General features: G+C 37.0%; 1 long non-coding RNA gene across 1 annotated transcript in view; it reads left to right on the forward strand.

Moving 5' to 3' along the window:
* The first annotated feature begins 3,784 nt into the window (after positions 1 to 3,784).
* LOC113106055 (uncharacterized) overlaps positions 3,785 to 20,109 on the forward strand; it is a 37,299-nt gene continuing 20,974 nt past the window's right edge. The window contains exon 1 of the long non-coding RNA XR_003292446.1: positions 3,785 to 4,155. This is a non-coding gene — a long non-coding RNA (uncharacterized LOC113106055). The remainder of the gene's footprint in view (positions 4,156 to 20,109) is intronic.

The following is a 20,109-nucleotide window of genomic DNA, read 5'->3' on the forward strand; positions in this document are numbered from 1 at the left end:
TCTTGACTCGGACTCAACCCTCTCTTGACTCGGTCTTGACTCGGACTCAACCCTCTCTGGACTCGGTCTTGACTCGGACTCAACCCTCTCTGGACTCGGTCTTGACTCGGACTCAACCCTCTCTGGACTCGGTCTTGACTCGGACTCAACCCTCTCTGGACTCGGTCTTGACTCGGACTCAACCCTCTCTGGACTCGGTCTTCACTCGGACTCAACCCTCTCTTGACTCGGTCTTGACTCGGACTCAACCCTCTCTGGACTCGGTCTTGACTCGGACTCAACCCTCTCTGGACTCGGTCTTGACTCGGACTCAACCCTCTCTTGACTCGGTCTTGACTCGGACTCAACCCTCTCTGGACTAGGTCTTGACTCGGACTCAACCCTCTCTTGACTCGGTCTTGACTCGGACTCAACCCTCTCTGGACTCGGTCTTGACTCGGACTCAACCCTCTCTGGACTCGGTCTTGACTCGGACTCAACCCTCTCTGGACTCGGTCTTCACTCGGACTCAACCCTCTCTTGACTCGGTCTTGACTCGGACTCAACCCTCTCTGGACTCGGTCTTGACTCGGACTCAACCCTCTCTGGACTCGGTCTTGACTCGGACTCAACCCTCTCTTGACTCGGTCTTGACTCGGACTCAACCCTCTCTGGACTAGGTCTTGACTCGGACTCAACCCTCTCTTGACTCGGTCTTGACTCGGACTCAACCCTCTCTGGACTCGGTCTTCACTCGGACTCAACCCTCATGTCTGCTGTAGGATACTTACTAAGTCAGACATTTTGACATACAGTAATTTTTGTGTGAATTTGTCCATTGAAACACAATACTTCAGAGAGAGCTTAATAGCACATGTACAAATCTTCTCACTGCACACACGGGCTTTAGTCCTTTGGCACTTACTGTAAATGTTTAAACTGACAAAGCTTAAATGAGTTTGGTTTAAACACAGGTATCAACGTGTGCTGTTCAGGTCTAACCTGTGCGCATGCGCTATCAGCACCTGGGTGATGACAGAATAAATGAGTGCTCATATTCCAGCATACAGCATTTGCATTGAACAAGAGTGCATTGTTTGTCCACGGTTTTTATTTTTATATTTTTCATCACAGTTATTGTAATGTCTGGGAAATAAAAATGCACATGCATAAACAGAAAAATATAGTAGCCGAACTTTATGTTATTTACAAAGGCTTTGTCAGATTTAAATTGGACCACAGTCCCAGCGCGTGCTGAAACGTGTGTGGAGAACCGAAAGGTTTTTTTTTTTTCATTTTTTTTTTTTTCATACCGTCTCATCCCTAGTTTGGTTTGTGGAGGAAACATTTGCACTTATTGATATTATACCCGTTGTCGCCTTCTGTTTATTTTATATTTCACGTCAAGAGTTTATTTCTATTATTGAGCTAAGTAAATATCAGACAAAAAAAGGAGTCCCAAAAACTGAAATATTTGATCATCGACCATATCGCTGTTTATACCTGCATTACCAAGGCAATGACTGATGCATTTGTATTGCATTCCAAAAAGCTCCGTCATTAGCATCACAGTGGAAAATTCAAACGTATCCTTGCTGACTGGCCCAGATCGGCACGGAAAAGCACCTTATGAATCGCCCATGAGTGAACGTCATGAACATCATGATTCAGTTAATCTGGAACAGAGGACAAAAAAAACAAAGACCTCAGCTGTGTGGGTACACTTTAAATTGTGTGAGGACAAGAAAAGGCAGTGTGTCAAATATGTGAATTGAAACTGGCCTATCACAACAGCACATCAAGTTTGAAAAATCACCTGAGTTCTGCAAGTAGTTATATACTGTTGGTGTAAAAAAAAAAAAAAAAAACTGCTTTTATGCGGCATGTTAATCAGTAATTTTACACATGATAAAAACTTGCACTCAATTTGCTTGGAAAATACTTGTGAGTAGGGCAGCCATAAAAAAAATAAAAAATAAATAAATAAAAAAAAAAGACAAAATTGTACAGTAGCTCAGCCTAATAATAATATTAATAATAATATAGGACTTAACAGTCCTGTGTGTTTTTTTTATCACTAGTGCAGTGTCCGTTCTCGGAGCATATAAGCCCTGCCCGTTTGAGGGACACTGCTTCTTGCACTCTGTTCTGTACTTTATTTCAAGTTTATTAATTCTGAATGTGTGCATGTCCATATTGCACCAGAATGCAACACTGTACTTTCTTGGGTCCGCAGCAACACACCTGCCACGCAAGAAGTCGATTGGATGAACGGTTCTCGACATAATAAAAATGTTGACAGACAGACACACAGCAATTCCTGCCTTTATTAGAGAGAAGAATATGTGCAGCCCCTCCCACAGAAGCTTCGAATATTCTGTGTTAATTATACCGAAGCTCAAAAAACGGTATTCAGACCAGCCCTACAATATGGCAATAGTTAATTATGTATGGAGTCATTTTTTTCAGATTTTTTAAAAACATTTTAAAGTACTGTTTGATGCATGTACATTTTAACAGATATTTAATAATACAAATAAAAAGTGTGAAAGAAGAAGAAACTGATAATTGAAAATGTATGTAAATTTGAACATTTGTTGATCTGAGATTTTCAAAGAGCATGTTTGGTTTCAATGGAAAAAATTACATTTGGTCAACTTTGCATATAGTACACAAGATCAATGGAACAAATTTGCTTAATTGATTAGTTACTAGATAACTATTAACTAGATTTCGGATCCCAGATTATTCTCAGTGTGGTCTCAGACTTGTATGCCCCACTCTGTGGCTGTGTGTGTGTGTGTGTGTGTGTGTGTGTGTGTGTCTGTGTGTGTGTCTGTGTGTGTGTCTGTGTGTGTGTGTATTTGTAAACATATGTAAACATTTAAAAACATCCAAAATAAAAGGTTTTGTTTACATAATATATGTGTATACACACATGCATGTATACATTTAAGAAAAATTATATGTTTATATATGAAACATTTTTATGATAATTTATATGAATATAAATATACATGTAAATACATATACATATTTATACTTTTATTTTAATGTGTGTGTGTTCTATATATATTTTTGTATATATATATAAATACACAAACATAGAGTATATATTCAGAATATTTACACGTATTTACATGTCCATATTCATTCAGTTCATATAATAAATATATTTAATATATAAACAACGTATTTTTCAAAAGTTTATACATGCATATGTGTATTTATATATGCATAATAAATATACATAACACACACATTACATAAACAAAAAAACTTATTTCGGATGCGATTAATCGTGATTAATAATTTGACAGCACTAACTGCGATTGATTGTTTGACAGCATTCATATATATATATATATATATATATATATATATATATATATATATATATATATATAGATGGATAGATGGATGGATAGATACACACACACACACACACACACACACACATACATACATATACATACAGTGTGTGTGGGAAACAAATCTCAGCCAGTGGACTTTGACGCCCATTCTGATGGACGCAGGTGCTTTTGTGAAGAGTTCATGAGCAGTTCAGAATCTGTGTGGAAACAGCAGTTCTCTGCAACACTTCTCACAGATCCTCTACATCTAACACATCTATGCAAGCCAATAATCCTCTTTTCTCCATCCCTGCTTCTCCATCTAGATCAATCCCCGATCGAAACATCAAATAGAACTGTGCTCTCTTACTTAATTTTTTAGCCTCCTTCCCATTCCCCCTCTTGCCTTTCCAAAAAAAAAAAAAAAAATTCACTTACTAGGTAGTATTAGACAGGCTTGTAAAAGTGTCATTACTAGAGGGACCCTGGGAAAGAGAGGTGAGATAGATTCCTGTCGGTTTGTGGAATATTTCCCGTGCACTAAGCCCTCATGTTAAGAGTGTGGTATTATTGATAAGACCATCTTCTCCGGACCGTCCCACTGCCAGGGGACTCGGAGAAGAGCAATCCACAAAAGAGCTCTTTCATGTCCGTCTGTGCAACAGAACAAAGCGAGGATTAATGCACTGTCTTTCATCCAGGGGTGGAGGTGTCAGGAGGTAGGCATCCGGAAAAAAGGTAGCAGTGCCAGAGAGAGTGTCTGGGATGAAGTGGCATAACGGAGAAGATCTCATGAGACCTGGGCCCCTGGCGCCATTGACTCGTGAGTGAAATGACATTCTGGAAGATAGAAAACTTAAAACTCATTCTCAGACAGATTACACATTTTAAAATATTTGGGTGCTACAGAGGTGAAAAGTGACCTCATTTCAACAGATGGCCACACACATACAAACAAAAAAATAAATAATTTATTAGTGCCATTTTATAGTTATTAAATGTACAATTATGCATTTTATCCAAAGCAATTTATATTGCAATCAAAGTATACTTCAGTTCAACGTTGATAATAATAATAAATGTTTCTTAGACAGCAAATCAACATAGAATGATTTCTGAAGGATCATGTGACACTTAAGACTGGAGTAACGGCTGCTGAAATTCAGCTTTGAAATCACAGGAATAAATTAACATTTTTAATATATTCAAATATTTTAAATTCTAAGACTACATGCTACATAACACTAAATGCAACTTTGGTGAGCAAAAGAGACTTCCTTGGACCACAAACACTGAAACACTTTATAAAATAATGTTTCAGATCATTGTTTGAACATGGATGGAACCTATATCACATAGCAATATAATTGTTACATTGTGATTAGTTTGTAATAAATAAGTGTAGTTTTACAGTTTTAGTTTTTACAGGTGTTTTATCGGATGGTTAGTAACTGTTATTTGCAACAGTTGTGCGCACACAGTGCAACCCTTACTGATCTTTGTAGACAAGTATTTCAGCTTCAGACTTGTCAGTCAACAACCACTGACAAAGTAAAGCGTTTCTAGAGGTAAATCCGGGCTTGATTCTAAGCGGAAGCTCAGATATGGAGGAAATCATGCTTCATCCATACAGGCGGTTCATAAGTAGATTACCTTTTGTAATTCGTTTTGTTACAGCAGTCAATAAGCGCCCAATGCAAATGTGGTTCATTTGTATCTGAATTGATGTCCTGTCCCCATTAGCTTATGCCTTTAATGCATTCTGCTACATTAGTGAATAGACCTTAGCCGGATTAATCACAAGTTCATTGGGATCATTTGCTTTCCTGCTGCCTAATCGAATCTCTGACATTGGTAATAAGGGCAAATCTCACCTGTCTCCTCAGCCTCTCACAAACAAACAAGAGTGATTCTGACTGCCGACTCCCGATCCGTTTCCATTATTCCCTCCCAACAACATTTTAACATTGATTTTTGACACACCGACACAAAGAATGATATCAGAGTATGACTTAAGTGATTCCTGCAGCTGTTTGTCATTGTTTGTGTTGTCGTGCTTTATTCCGAATTTGATATTCAGGTGGACATGTGCTGCCTGGAGTTGAAGTAGCACTTAGTGTCTCTTATCAGACTCTCTTGCGCCGAGTGTTATAATGAATGACTTTTATGTCTGGAGAATAAAAACCTCTAAATAGGCTGCTCCCGCATTATTTATTTAGGGCTAATTAATTAAAGTGGACCTGTATTGAATTCAACAGGGCAAGAGAAAAAAATTAGGGTGGGAGAAAAAATAATTGGAAAGATAGAAAGAAGGTCCCTTACCTCATGGAGATGAAGCATTTAGTTTGTAAAGGTGCGGGCACTGTCTTAAAGCACTTGAAGAGGTGCTCTGGAAAACTGCTAGGGGAAAAGTACATTCGAAAGTGGACAACAGTATGCCCTGCTCACTCTATGGTGTGTCATATTTTTGCTTAGGGTAACCTAAACTATTATAATGTCACCAACAACTTGTATACATTTTATTATACATTTTATATAAATAGCTGCAAAATCAGTGTTATTTAAATCATAAATTAAGAACAGTTGAACCATTTATTTAAATGAGCAATACATTTGGTTGCAGCATGTATCAGTTAGGTCTTAAAATCCAACTCTCCATTGCTAGTTCAGTAACACTTTAATATAGGGTTGATTTCTCACTATTAACTAGTTGCTTATTATTAACATATTGGTTGTTTATTAGTGCTTATAAAGCACATATTCTGGATGACCATATTCTACAGTACATCCCTAATCCTACCCAATACCTAACCTTAACAACTACCTCACTGATTATTAATAAGAAACAAATTAAGAGTTTATTTATTAAATAATCATAGTTAATGGTTTGTTAAGGGTAAGAATGTGACCTTAAAATAAAGTGTGACCATTAGTTCATGTTTGCTCATGTCCATTAAATAATTTGAACAGATAAAACTGAATTCTTTAGTTAATTTCAATATGTACTGATACAAAAATGTGACTAATAAGTGTATTAGAAGTATTTTACATTGTTAGGTTGCATTAACTAATTTTAATAAATGGAACCTGATGTGTTTTTCAGGACCAATGCTGATACCAATAATTACAGATCAAGCACAGTCATGGCCAAAAGGTTTGGCAGTGACATAAATGTTGTGTTTTGCGAAGTGTGCTTTTTCAGTATTTGTAGATTATTGGTCCACAAATTGCAGAGGTTATTAAGAACAAGGGTCAACAATGTAAATGCTGACTATATAATATATATAATATAATAATTTGTAGATTATTGGTCCACATGTTTCTATGGTATAATGTTTTAAAGGCTTTTGTTGGCAAAAATAAATAAATAAATAAATATATATATATATATATATATATATATATATATATATATATATATATATATATATATATATATATATATAACATATCAGTTGTTCACTCTCATTTGGAACAAGGTTCAGCGCCCCCTCACCATCATGCCCTTCATGGGAACAAATGCTTTTATCTCTTCTGCACAGCTTAAATTTGTCTTATTTAGTATATTTATTTTACATCCTTGTGGATATTTACAGCAGCACAGATTTTCCAAAACAGTCCCACACACAGTGTAGTGCTAATACGCTAGTTTGCTGGTGCGGGTTGAGACGCGTGTCGTGAATTATTCGGGTCATTTCAGTGCGTGATTTGGACTAAGCAGTTAAATCAATGAGCCTGTCTCTGATGCTCTCTGTGAGGCCTGCTCTCTAATGGCAGTTATAATGGCCGAGCAGCGGAGCCAGGCGGCAGTGTTTTATGCGTTATGGTCATGCTTGGTGAATGCTTTTGGGCAGGCAGAGAGTGTGTCTGGAATAAAAAAGTCTGCGTATTGTAACTCACAAGACCATTGAGAACATGACCAGGAATAACTACAAAACCGCTTGCTTCTTGCCCATAACCCATTACCCACCCCAAGAACTTTGCATTACTGACACTTAATAACCAATCAGAATCAACGATCAGTGACAGTATTGTCAATTCAGATTCTATTGAGATTTCCTCATATCTCAGGAGAATTATATCCTTGCAATCACGGGTAGGAAATCTGTGTATGTAACTTCCTGCTCTTCAAAATAACTTTGAAATGCCAAGCATATCTCTTAATGCACAGTATGTTTGAGTTTGTCCTCACCTTTCAACATTTTATTAAGACAATTTTCATAATATTATTACTTAAATTACCTACTGAACGTGAAATACTCCTGAATTCAGCCACACCAGTCATGACATTTTTCTTGCCAATGGCTACTTTGTTTTAAGCAGAAACAGTATAAGCCTTGTTTTGTTTTTGTTTTTCTTCTTAATTTTGAATTTAATTGTACAAACCAGTTGATATTCTTTTTTTTTTCACTTGTGTTATCAATTCCATCCATGTTATGTGTCTTTTTTAGCAAAAACCTCACTAACAACATCTTCCATTGTAAAAGCAGTCATTGCCCATAACCCTCCAATCAGTGCTGTGGGTTCCCTTTGTTTTAAAACCAGTCGACCATCTCCTATCTTTCTGGCCTGCATGCCTTTCACATCCATCAGACTAATGGAGGCTTGTGAGAAGCTCATGGTCCAGGAGCAGCTTTGGAGACATGCAAAGAAAACAAGGCCACTTTGACCCTCTAAAAATCACCATCAATAACCCCTAGTCAGATGATGTCAGAGTTAAGTGTTTGGTGTTGTGTTGACACACCGGCATGACTGTCTGACACGCATATACACCCACAGAAATGTGCTCGCAGGTCTGCTCAATGAAGGATGGAACTGGAAAATCCTAACACTAATGCATCAGTAAGTGGAAAATATTTAAAATTAATCTTTACACGCATATGTACACAGACATGCCCAGGACACAATAACACAGACACACAGACATGTTTATGGAAAAACTATTTAAAAAATGATATCTAACTACAAGCAACAGCACAAATAAATACAATAGAGTAAAGATACACAAAACAGTGATTTTCCGTTTTATTTTATTTTTTTTAGTGAGGTCTAACATTAGTTTTCAGGTACAGAAATTGAATGCAGTAATCAAATGTAAACAACATCGCATATAGGACTGTATAAATGAAAGATTGTTCTTTATTAAAGTTATAAAAGCTTTTCAATCAATTGCAGTGAGTGATTTATTTGTTGTTCCTGTTCACTTAATATAAAGACTGTCACTTTAAAGGGGGGGTGAAATGCTCGTTTTCACTCAATATCCTGTTAATCTTGAGTACCTATAGAGTAGTACTGCATCCTTCATAACTCAAAAAAGTCTTTAGTTTTATTATATTCATAAGAGAAAGATAGTCTGTACCGATTTTTCCTGGAAAAACACGACCGGCTGGAGGTGTGACGTGTGGGCGGAGCTAAAGAATCACGAGCACGAGTAGGCTTTTGCGTTGAGAGCGTTTGGAAGCTGTGACATTACCGTGAGGAAAAAAAACCATCATCCAAAACAAACCATGGTTAACAGTCAGATTCAGCCATTTATTTATGATCCTGAATCAGATCCCGAGGCTGAAACTGAACGAGAGCAGCAGCAGCAACAATGACTTGCTCCGAGCGGGGCTCAAACCCGGGTCTCTGGCATGGGAGGGGACGCACTAACAAGGAGGCAGAGATATTTTAAGCAGTTTTACTCACCTCCTGCGGTTCCAACACACGATCGTGAACCTTTTTCGTTGGGATTGCATCATCCTTAAGAAATAAACGATACGCAAATCCGTCGTCAAACTGGGCCTTGTTTGTAAAACAAGCATCTCCGAAATGCAGGGAACAAACAAAAACCCTTGCACAACTCCGTTGATGCTCTGTAAAAATAAACTCCATCCACTGGTCCCTTAATGCTGTTTTTTTTTTTTTTTGGTAATCTGTGCAGGGTTGTCTTGCCCTGGCAACCAAAAATGCACTTTTCGCGACGCTCTCGCTCTGATCAGTGAATGAATGTCTGTGCTCAGCCTCTCAGTGCTCTGCTATACGGGAGCGCGCACTCTTCCAGCAGACGTGCCTCAGGACCCATATAAGGAAATTCCGCTCAGTCTAACGTCACACAGAGCTATACTCGAAAAAAAAACTTTCCGAAACTTGTGCCAAACCGGAAGGAGTATTTTGGGAACAAAAATACTCCTTCAAACGTACAACTTAATTTTTGAAACTTTGTCCATGTTTAGCATGGGAATCCAACTCTTTAACAGTGTGAAAAACTCAACTTCACCCCCCCCCCCCTTTTAACAGAATGCACTGATACAGTAGACCTACGTTCAGCCGGCTATGACTGCTGTAGGATACTTACCAAAGCAGGCATTTTGACATAAATTTTGTGTGAATTTGTCCATTAAAACACGATACTTCAGAGAGAGCTTAATATTTGCGTGCGTTCTGAAGCGGGGGTTTGCGCTTCGGATGAGCACATGTACAAATCTTCTCACTGCACACGCGGGCTTGCGTCCTTTGGCACTTACTGTAAATGTTTAAACTGACAGAGCTTAAATGAGTTTCGTTTAAACACAGATATCAACGTGTGCTGTTCAGGTGTTACTTGTGCGCATGCACTATCAGCACCCGGGTGATGACCATAGGTGATGACAGAATAAATGAGTGCTCATATTCCAGCATACGCCATTTGCATTGAACAAGAGTGCATGGTTTGTCCACGGTTTTTATTTTTATATTTTTCATCGCTGTTATTGTAATGTCTGGGAAGCCAGAATGCGCATGCATAAACAGAAAAATATATTAGCTGAACCCTGTTTGTTTTACGTTATTTATAGCAAACCATATTACAGATGCTTTGTCAGATTTAAGTTGGTCCCAACACATGCCGAATCGTGTGTGGAGAACCAAAAGGTTCGATTTTTTTTTTTTTTCAGCGAACAGTTCCATCCCATATATATATATATATATATATATATATATATATATATATATATATATATATATATATATATATATTGTACATACATTTGATTTAAAATTTTTATCTTTGAAAATATTTATACCCACACACAAAGATTATATCTTTCTCTTTTTTATGTTCTCTTTCCCGCAGTTCTGAGAGAAAATGAAGAAAATGATAATGAGATGTTTTAATGATGGTTGACTTTGACTCAAGCTATGTATAATTCATAATAATTGATTGCCCCTGTTTTAAAGGAATACCTTTTCCCATGAAAAATGATCCCATTAGTGAGTGTTTAATCCAATCAAAGCTGTCAAAACACACAGGTTCAATTCTATTCTCCACTCTGTTCATCGTCATAAGCGCCTTAGATTGATCACCCTCATTTCACCATTGCATTCGGATGTGACATTTCATTCATAATTCTGACGGTTTTTTTTCCCCTGTTGATCAATTTTTTTGCATTTTAGTAGCTTGAGGGAGATTTTAGCTAAATCACTTCTGAAGATACATTTTCATGAAGGAAGGTACTATTCATCTTAAATCTGCTGAATCTTTACTTGGCTTGAAAGGCTTTATAACATTCTGTGGACCAGTCCAAACAGGTATTTTCCATTTAGAGGTGAAGAAGATTTCAAATGTTAATCTAATTCCCTTCTTTTTCTTCTTTTTCTTTTTTTAGGGGGTGGGGGTTAAATGTTACATGGAATAATTGAGTGTCTCTTTCATTAGAAACAAAAACCAAAAAGTTGTTCCATGATAAATCTCAAAGAGCTGCCCTCATAATTAGTTTCTTCTCTCTGAGAGTATGTTATTAGCTGTAAAACTTGCATTTCCCTGGCTTTCCTTTGTGTGTGTGTGTGTGTGTGTGTGTATTAGTGCTTAGGCCTTTGTCTTTATTGCCTTTGATCGCGCTCTTCCCTCTATCAGATCTCACCCGTGCTGTCTTTTAACAATGCAACCTATATTTCAAGCACACTCTGTGATCAATACCTGTTAAGAGAGGTGTGGGAATGTAATAACACTGTGATTCATGTGTTTTAGACTCCGGCTTTATTTACTATCCTCCATCTATGTCCTTTGTTTGGTGCTGGTGTTTTAACTCACTCAGAAATTGATTTGTACACAAGGTAATCAGGCACATATGATCAGATGGAAACTAATGTTTCCCTGTTCATCAGGCTGTATTGTGGCCAAATTACAGCTTTGTCCTGACCTTTGGGCTTAAAATTTTTGACACGAACATGTTTACGATTTGTGTGTTGCCGTTTCCCGGTAAATGCTTTACACGAATGCCTCCCAGATAGACAACAGGAACAAACTATGCTGTTTACATGTGATTTAATATTGCTAATAAATTCTAAACCCTGTTTTTGACCCGGTCATAATTGTTTTAACCCGTTTACCTGGTCTTACACTGCAGCTGAAGATCATTACTTATTTGATTGAGTCTAGATCACATCATATTAGACCATGGCAATAATGCTGGATTTGTTTTTAAGTCAATCATCTTGGCATCCACGATGAAGTAGCGTTGTGTTGGATTAGGACCGTGAGTTATGGTATAGTTTGCGTCAAGATTTGTGACTGTTGTGCGTGGCACTCTGTCCGACCGGGCAATTCTGATAAATAAGAATCGAATTTAGTAGCAGCTTTGACACGTTGATTGATAAAAAAGCTCATGGCTAAAGCCTCCCTTCTCTCCCATCTTATTCAGCTCGCGTCAAATGGTTTAAAAATCAATACTGGCCTTGTACACAAGCATCTGTGTCGGTGCTCTGGGGAGGGGAAAAAAAGAAAGAAAAGAAAAGCAGGGAAAGAAAAACACCTGCTCTCACCATGATGATTACTAATTTTTCCTGTCAGAGATGTTTGAAGACAAAATAATCATTGTGCGTATGGTTTGAGGGCAGGAGAGATTATTGTGTGATCCATTCAGATATCCGGTGAGAGAGGAAATCGCCCCAAAGCAGATGGATTGAGCTGTTGGGTAATACGTCAGAGAACTGAGGAAATAACTCAATGAATAGACACAATAGAAACCACACAAACCCACCGTTTTATTACCACAAAAAGCTGAGCAAGATTCTTTTTATTGTTGAAAAAGGCCAACGAGAAAAAAACAAAAAAAATCACATTTCAAAACAGGCTCAATTACAGTGCATTTTAAAATGATTCTATTCCAGTAGGGTGACTTTTCTAGTAAGTATTAAGCCATTTTCAAATTATTAGTTGGGGTTAGGTTTTTTTTTTCTTCATTTAATAATTTATTTATATATTATATATGTATAATGTTTTGATTTTTAAGTGTTTTATTATTTTTCCTGTTTTCTATTAATGGTTGTAAATGTGTTTACAAGAGTTGGCATTAGCATTTCTTTGCTAACATTTGCTAATTAAGAAACATTTAAGTTATTTAATTAGTATAGTGGTATTGTATATAAGTGTTAAGTTAGACATTTTAAAGTGTGTCGAGCCCAATGGCAGACTTCGGTTGGGGGTTTAACCCCGCATCTGTTTTGACCACTTGATGACACATATGGCTCGTTGTGGTAGAGAGGTCTTCCAGGGTCTAGCCGAACACCAGAGGCCCCTGCTTTCACTGCTGGACACGGGTCCTCAGGGGCCGGGGGGGTTGGAGCCTGTGGATAGAGAGATGAGTTGTGGATTATGTGTGAATGTAATGGATGGGCCTGTCTGAAGGAGAATGGCTTCAATCAGGAGTGACTTAATGATGATGGGCTGCTTGGTTTTGACAGTGACAGACAATCGATCCCCTCAGTGTTGGATGACAAACCGTTTTTGTGAATTTAAATGCTTGGCTCCTATTAATTTAAAAACCGTAACAGCATAATATGTGAATGTCAGTGCTCTGCCCTCTGAGGAAGAACTCTGTCTGTTTTTCCCTCCTCCATTTTTCTTTGTACTTTTTTTTTTGCCCAAGATGGAATACGTATGACTAATTCACAGAGAAGAAAGCTGAGAACATGTTGTGTATATATATGTGTGTGTGTTCTCTGCTGCCTCAATAAATAACTCTTCTGCTCGATAAATAACTTTGATGATGTTTATGAAAAGTAATGGCTATTTATGAGGGGGCCGTTAGGCTTTTGAAACCAGGGAACACACAGGGGGAACCAGGCAGAACGTGATTGTAATGGGTTTATTGAAATTAAAGTTGAAACCACTCTGGTTATTACAGTTAACCTGTCTACGCTGCTGGGCTCCGTCGTAAAACATGCGTCTGCCGCACACTTGCACGTCGACTTCTGCAACCTTTAATGGAAAGCTGAGATGTTCATGTAGAGTGTTTATCAGACTGACTGTCTGTGCCCTGAGGACAACCCTTCATTGAAACACTATACACATCATAACGCTGTCTCGTCGCTTGTATGGAGCTCGTCCAACCCCTAATGGCTTGGAAATATTTATTTATTATCCTCTCGCTGCTGGAATGGAAACTCAATTGGACTTGTGTGATGCCGGCTTTGTGCATTATGTTCCACAAACATGGTCATGAAAAATGAAAAGCATATTTAGCTATAATTGGCACTTGGGAAATTTGCCAGATTGAGTTTCCTAAGTAAATGCTCAGACTGATGTGATGCCTGCTTACAGTTGCCACAAACCAAATGAATGCATGTGAGTAGGCCATCATAAATCGAAGCAGACAGAATTGTTCAAGCCTTTAGGTATGTGTTCATGCTTGGACAGTGGGCCACTGAGGAGAATAAAATCACCAACATTTTCCTCCTCATTTGTAAGAGTGAACCAGGAAGTACCTTCTCACTCAGCACTCAATTAGCCTGAAGTGAAATGGTGCAGCAAGGAAAAAAATGTCCTCTTTATAATAATTGTTGCAGAATTCCCCTGCAGCTTGTGCGTGTTTGTTTTAGGCAAGTGAGATTATAGTTTTGGAGGCTATTTTTGCAGCTGTCTATGCAAACAACCAATATGAGGAAGAGGAAGGGCCATTTGTAAAGTCAAGGGTCACAAGACAAACTGGTACTTATATGTTTCAGTAAGATGATGTGATTTAGCAACTGAGAAAAGAGAGAGTTAATAATAATTAATATTAATGAGTATTATGAATGCAATTTTTTTTTAATGTTTTAATTTAATATCAATTATTAAATTATTAATTTAATTAATGTAACAATTACATTTTTATTTACCACTAAGTACATAATATAATTATATGATAACAAATGAGACTTATACATTATTCAAACATGCTAAAATGCAAATATTTTAAACTCTTTGCACAAATGTATTTTACATTTATTTATTCATTATTATTATTATTATCCTTTATATACCAGGAATTATCCCATTGAGCTATACATCTGTTCTACCTGGGAGTCCTGGCCAAAATGGCAGCACAGAAAGTTTCACAAACAGAGAACACACACGCAAAAACAAAAAAACTAAACAAAACAACAAAAGAAATCATCCAACAACATATTAAAATATATATAAAATATTCACAGTTTTCTTCCAGGTAGAACCAAAAGATTTCTAAAAAAAAATGTAAAGATGGAATTGTTTCTAACATTATAACAAAATGCATTTCATCCCATAGCTTAGGACCATCGGAGGAAAAGGCAGTTTTGCCAAACTCAGAGCAATCTCTAGGAACAGTCAAATGTAATTTGTAAGAGTTTCTAGCGCTATAAATTACAAGTATAATATGATAAAAGTATGATAAAAGTTTTTTTTGGGGGGGGGTCCCACTATAGGTGGCCTTAACTACTATATATACATACATTTAAATTAATAATTGTATCATTTGATTGAATGCGCTTTGTGTACATACATGTAATTACACTGTACACAACAAGATCTCCCCCACACAACGGAAACAAGTTCCAACATAAAGAAAATAAGTTGCAACACAACATAAACAAGCCACAGCACAGCGAACTTAGCACAACGCAATGCAATTAATCGTATGCATAGTCCTGTGGCCATTTTGTTGTGTTGTGGAGATTTTGTTGTGTTGAGCATAATGGGCCTTTGTAGCTGACCATATTTTACAACTTAACCCACCCTTAAACCTACCCATACCACCAAACCTGTCCCTATACTTACCCATAGCAGCAGAAGTATTTGCACAATAAGAACACAATAAGTACATTGTGCTTATTTTTGGATGTAAGTACATTAAGGCCACCTCATAAAGTTGTAATATAAAACTGTTTACAATTCACTGACAAAGTTGTTAGTAGAATTTGGAACTGACAACGCTGGGCACTAAATACTTCTGTTAATCAGCCAGAGGCACGGGGATATCAGACAGCACTTTCAAAAGATGATGCACGGTGATCTGTGTAGGAAGTTTTGTTTCATGTACAAATACGCTTCATTTCTCAAGATGAGTGATGCAAATGAAAGACTCCTGGCTGAGGAATTATAAGCCTGATTCTAGGTGGTAGATATGGCTTAATTTCTTGTAGCAGTAAAACAATGACTTATCCATAGCTGCAGGGACGGCCATTCCTCACGCGGTGACATCATCATCAATCATCAGAATTTGGCAACTCTTGGTGTGGCTCGGTGAAAAACTCCATCACGATTCTTAAACATCTGAGTCCCACTGTACTCATCTGCACAGCCCTAATGCAGCCCACTATTAATGAAAAAATAACATATCAAAGAATACAAATGAGTGCTGTAGGACTGCAAGTGCTTCAGAAATGGAGAGATAATTAGACTGTCTGCTGCAGATTGATGGATGCGCAGTAATTGCCTTTGTGTTATTATTTCAGGTCCAGACAAAAAGAAAACGTACTTCTCTTGTCTTCTCACTATTGAAATTCATTAATCTCATTAATGTGCGGAATTAATATCATTTTATCAGACATTCCAGAACTGCTGGATGTGTGTGCAGCTACGCTCACGATCTAGAGACTGATCAATCATGAGCTGCTCACATCAGTGTTTGTGTGGCTTTGTGATTGTATGAATGAGTTGGCATGTTTATTAGTTGGTGGCTCTGGGCTGGTTTGTTAGCAAGTGAGCAGCACGTTTTCTAACTGTTCTTTGGTAGTTTTTTTTGTATTATTTCTTGTTAATTCAGCATTGGCTGCCAAAAGGATTGATTACAGCTTTCTAGGAAAACACCTGCTGTAAATACACCTGTTTGGCATAATGGCCTGTACAGCTGCTGGCTTGTTTCAACTGGCTTTTTACTGTAACCTGTTTGTTAAACTCTACTTTTCAAAAGTTCAGGCTCAGATGTTATGTTACAGGTTTACTCCACCCCAATATGGCACTGAGAGCTGCAGTGCCGAAGTCTGTCTAATAATCCGATAGAACTGTTAAACAAAGGAATTAAAATGTATACAAAAAGAATTATAACGATTGCTTTTATATTATTAGTAATAAAAAAAGGTAAACTTAATACTTTCTTGTCTGCCGTCAGCATTCAGCAAATACGCATTTACATCATTTGAACAAATCTTTGAATGGCTAATGATCATTTAATTTCACAAACCTTGCAAACTCAGTCGAATCCAGTTGTGAGATTTTGTGAAGTATGCATGTAACCTGCATGACTGCGTGTTCCCTGTGTGACTTTCGGTCCGTGTTTAAATTGAATGCTTTAAACATTAAAATTAAAATGAATGTTACCTTGGCTTTATTTGAAAAAATGATTCCCAATGCACAAAAACTTCCCAGAATTCTCATTCTGATTGATTGTAGTTTACTTCTTTATTTGTGGAAAACACTTTGTCATCGAAATTGTTTATTTTACAAATCAATTTTTAAATCCATTTTCAAATGTTTTCAAATTTCTTAAATATTAATTAAAATAATATCGGCCACCCTGCTTCCCAAGATGGCGGCATCGGCTGTCAAAAAGCTAATATCGACCACAGATCACTTACCCCCCATGTCGTTCCAAACCCATAAAAGCTTTTTTCATCTTTGGAACACAATTTAAGATATTTTGGATAAAAAAACGTGAGTCTTGTGACTGTCCCATTGACTGCCACGCAATTTACACTGTCAAGGTGACCATCACATTCAGCTCAACCTTACTAAAACAGAACTGCTGGTGGTTCCAGCTAACCCATCGTCTCATCACAACTTCTCTATACAGCTGGGTTTGTCAACCATAACTCCTTCCAGGAAAGCCAGAAACCTAGGGGTTGTGATGGATCATCAGTTAAGCTTCATAGACCATATTGCTACAATGACCCTATCCATCAGATTTGCCATATACAACATTAGGAAGATTAGACCCTTCCTGTCAGAGCAAGTCACCCAACTTCTTGTCCAAGCTCTTGTTCTCTCCAGACTGGACTATTGTAATGCTCTGCTTGCGTGCCTTCCTGCATGTACTATCAAGCCTCTGCAACTGATCCAGAACGTAGCAGCGAGGGTTGTCTTCAATGAGCCAAAAAAAGCTCACGTTACCCCTCTCCTCATCAGGAGGATACGAGAATACTTTTTGTACGTAAATAAAATTAAAATACTGTAACTTTATTCAACAATTTGTCTTCTATGTGTCTCTCTGCATCACTGACCGTAGCACCATTTTGGAGAATATCTGCTGAACGCAAACTGCGTACACTATACTGAACCTTGACCTTTAAGTTTCTGTGTGTACTGTAGATGATTTGAAGGTAGTTTTTCTTAAATGAAACCGTAAAATGCTCATGAAGCGACTCTCAGAGAAACGTTGGATATGAAGTTCTCTCATATACGCTGTAAAAATACTGGGTTAAAAACAATCCACCTTGAGTTATTTGGCAACCCAGCTTTGAGTAAATATTGGACAGAACACATGCTGGGTTATTAGACTTTGGGTTAAATGTTTTTACCCATTCTGGGTTGATTAAGTCATCTATTGTTTTAAAAAAATAATTGTATTGCTGGCTTAAAATGGGCTGGAAATTAAAAATCACACACAAAAAATTACTAGGCAACAGCAATAAACAAAAGATGAACATTTTATTATTAAGCAAGAACACCCATGGACAAAATACAAGACAGCATTAATTTATTTGGATGAATACAGCATATATTACATACTGTATTACATTCACAATATTACATACTGTACATTTAAACTCAATTAACAAGCAACCAAAACCTGCCCCAAAACAAACCGTACTGAAATTAGAGAACATATTTTAACATCAAATTAAATTACACTCAGTATTATAATGAATAAAATCAATTTATCTCATGCAAGGCAAAGGTTTTTCCAGCGGGAAACGAACGCTGCTATTCCATACACGTTTTCCGCATTGAGGAAATCAATTGGATCCTATTCTCTGTACTTTGATTTGAGGTTCTCTGTATTTTAGATCTGTATTGAATGACGTATGTTTTCTAGTCCATGTTTTTATTTTTCTTCAATATAAGTATACATAGATCCATAAAAAGTTCTGCTCATTGTTTAAAGTTCCAGGCTAGATGGTTTGGTTGATCTCTGTATTCATGTAAGTGGACTTGCTGTCTGTTTCTCATTGGTCTTCTGCAGGAGAAACAGGATGCTGGACGGAGCTCTATCGCAGTGACATGGGCTGATTGAATGCTGTGACTGCAGGCCATATCTAGCATGTCAGCGGTCACAGCAGCTCCTGTGATTTAGTGCGGAGAAGCATGTCAGGTGAAGGGGGATTGTGAGGTGTTTGGTGTCAAACAGGCCTTGGGTTGTAAGTTATTTCAGGTTTAGCTGAGGTATGGCACAGAATAAAATGAGTCTCTTTTTAGTCATCTTCTCATTGCTGGCTTATTATTAAGTCATTAATAAATAACCAACTTTTACAAATGCATTGCAGGTTTTACTCTTAGAAATTGAAGTATTTCCATTAAGTTATTAATGCAAAGTCAGTTAAATGTAAAGAGACATTTCTGTGTTATACTGTATCATCTTCTGGCGTCTGTAATAGCTGTTGTAAAAGTGTTTACTTATACAAACTGACCCAGATTTATGAGGTAAGTATTCTACCATAAAGAGGACTAGTACTGTAAGTGTGCATGTAAAAAAAAACAAAACAAAAAAACAACAAGCTAATATTGTGGGGGAAAAATGGAAGATTTGCTTACTGTACATGTACATATATGCATATACACATACATTACACACACACACACACTATAGTGTGTGTGTGTGTGTGTGATATTAAAAAGTGGTTTACTAATATTAACTTAATATTTAATCATATTAAATATGTTGTTTACTAATTGCTCTTTCTTTAAATACATGTAAAACTATACCTCAGCTTATGCTCTAAACTATAGGGAGCTCTTCTTACATTACTAGGTTACAGTTAACAACAAAGCCCAAACTTAAATTGAATTACTATTTATTTTTAAATATTCAACTCTCTAATGTGTGAAAATAATGTATGCAAACAAGTCCAGTATATTGCACATAATGCAGTTTTTAAATTAACTTTTAATTTTTTTTTACGTTTTTTTTTTTTTTTTTTTTTTGCTTCTTCCATGGTTGAAACAATGATTGAGGGTTTACGTGAAGCATGGGATGTGCAGTCATGTTTAGTTCATGTTTAAACTAGTAGTAAAAAGTATCACACGCCGCACTACTGTTTGAATGGATCCGCTAATACAGTGATCTTTCCCGCCACATCAAAGAGCGTCAAAATGACATGTTGTTTGAATTTACTGAAAAAAAGGGACATAATTTGAAAGATGAGACTTTGTTTCTTATCAAACGCAACATTATATAACACTGGAAACTGGACTTTTGCCAATATTTTATTGTTATTTGAGCTGCTACCAACACAATTTAATGCATTAACTACCAGTAATTTTATAATTAGACCTACATCATAGTCTCTATAACATTTATGAAAA

Source organism: Carassius auratus, chromosome 7 (assembly GCF_003368295.1).
Source record: "Carassius auratus strain Wakin chromosome 7, ASM336829v1, whole genome shotgun sequence".
NCBI lineage: Eukaryota > Metazoa > Chordata > Actinopteri > Cypriniformes > Cyprinidae > Carassius > Carassius auratus.